At 35.7% G+C, this 2,277-nt stretch overlaps 1 non-coding gene across 1 annotated transcript; it reads left to right on the top strand.

Moving 5' to 3' along the window:
• The first annotated feature begins 1,968 nt into the window (after positions 1-1,968).
• On the top strand, positions 1,969-2,074 carry LOC118677894. The gene has a single exon (XR_004974611.1). It is a non-coding gene; the product is annotated as a U6 spliceosomal RNA (small nuclear RNA).
• Positions 2,075-2,277: the final 203 nt, after the last annotated feature.

The raw sequence follows: 2,277 nt of genomic DNA, 5'->3' as shown, positions 1-2,277 counted from the left end.
TCAGTAGCCTTGGGCACTGACTTATTCCCTCCCACTCATTCCAGTTCATTTCAGTTTGTTTCTTGGAGGTTTGGAGGGAAAGCCAAAAGGATTTTGTGATGTTCTTTGGGACTAAGACTGGAGCTGACCTTTCTCTCTTCCCCCTTTCCCAAGAGGCATTTCCAGGCACAGGAGTCAATAACCCCAGGAGAATCTGAGCTGACAGGCCAAATTAAGAAGATGTCATACAACTAGAACTGGCTCAAATGAAAACCAACAAATCGATTGCCCATATTATTAGAAACAGGCGTCTTAAAAACAAAAAGCACAAAGATTTAACACAGAATATATTAAAGAGATAAGAAAAGTATTAACAATATGAAAAATAAACAAGAAATTTAAAAAAAGAAAGAACCAAATAAAAATATCAGCCAGGAAAAATATAATAGATGAAAAAGAGGACATGATAGATGGGATAAATGGTTGTTAGATATAGCTGAAGGATGAATGATTGGATTTAAGATCAGATTTCAAGAAACCCCAAGAAGGAAGAAAGGAAGGATAAAGTAAAGGAAAATAGAAAGATATTATGAGCCATGGAGGAAAGAAGTAGAAGTGCCAACATCTGTAGTTTAGGAATATTAGAGAACAAAGTATTTTTAAAGAAAGGACTTTTCAGCATTAAAGGAAAATGAAAGACATCGGATTGAAAGGGTTCATGAAGTGCCAAAAAGTAATGATAAAAATAATTCTAGCCCTAGCTTGTTTGGCTCAGTGGATACAGCATTGGCCTGCGGACTGAAGGGTCCGGGTTCAATTCCAGTCAAGGGCAAGTGCTTGGGTTTCGGGCTCAATTCCCAGTAGGGGGCATGTAGGAGGCAGCCGATCAATGATTCTTTCTCATTGATGTTTCTGACTCTCCTCTCTTTCTCTCTGAAATCAATAATAATAATAATAATAATAATAGTAATAATTCTAAATACATTTCAGTAAAATTTAAGAATATCAACCCAAATGAGGAAATTCTAAAAGCTTATAATTAGAAAAAAACACACAGAGAATTTCCAAAGGGATAAGAAATAGGATTGAAAATGGACTTTTTGCCCTGGTCAGGTAGGTCAGTTAGTTAGAGCATCATCCCAATACACCATGGTTGCAGATTTGATCCCTGGTCAGGACACATACAAGAATTAATTAATGCATAAATAAGTGGAACAACAAATCTCTCAAATCAATAAATAAAAATTAAAAAAAGAAATTGGACTTTTAAAAACTACAATAGAGAGTTGTGCTATATAGTAGTATGGTGGATAAATAGATACAAGGCGACAATGGAATAAATATCTTAAGAGATTAAAGGAAAATAATTTTGAACTATTTAAATTATCACTCAAATGTGAATGTGGAATAATAAAAATAGTTTCAGGCATGCAAAGTATTGCCATGCAGACTCACATAGGAAATGTTGTTCTTGGAGAGAATTCAAGGAGAAAAACAAATCCAGGAGATGCTGTAAGAGATAAGAAGTAAAGTTAATAAAAAATGTTGGAAAGGCTTGCTGTAGTCTTAAAACAACAGAACAAAAACAAAACATCTTCTTTTTCCAAAAAAGGAAGAATTATTTTCATAACAACCCAGAATTAAATTTTCAGACAATATCATTATGATGAGTGAGGAGACACCAAGGGACATGAGAGCACACTAAAGTTCTCATCTTATCAGAGGAACAATATAGATATTAGGTTTAAAAAGAAATAAGGGCCTGGCCAGGTGACTCAGTGGTTGAGCATCGACCTATGAACCAGAAGGTCACGGTTCAATTCCTGGTCAGGGAACATGACCCGGTTGCGGGCTAGATCCTTAGTGCGGGGCCTGCAGGAGGCATCCAATCAATGATTCTCTCATTATTGATATTTCTATATTTCTCTCTCTCTTTTCCTCTCTGAAATCAATACAAATATATTTTTTAAAAAGATATTTCAAAAAAAAGTGTTCCCTTTAGCCACACGTATACTAAAATTGGAATAATACAGAGAAAATTACCATTATTCCTATGCAGGATGACATACAAATTCGTGAAGCATTCCATATTTTATTTATTTTTTAATTTATATATTTTATTGATTTCAGAGAGGAAGGGAGAGGGAAATAGATAGAAACATCAATGATGAGAAACATTGATTGGCTGCCTCCTGCATGCTCCCTACTGGGGATTGAGCCTACAACCTAGGCATGTGCCCTTGACCGGAATCCAACCCGGGACCCTTCAGTCCACAGGCCAACGTTCTATCCACTGAG

The sequence above is a fragment of the Myotis myotis genome, unplaced genomic scaffold (assembly GCF_014108235.1).
Source record: "Myotis myotis isolate mMyoMyo1 unplaced genomic scaffold, mMyoMyo1.p scaffold_m19_p_2, whole genome shotgun sequence".
NCBI lineage: Eukaryota > Metazoa > Chordata > Mammalia > Chiroptera > Vespertilionidae > Myotis > Myotis myotis.
Note: the sequence above shows the minus strand (reverse complement) of the source record. Positions and strands in the feature narration are given on the sequence as shown.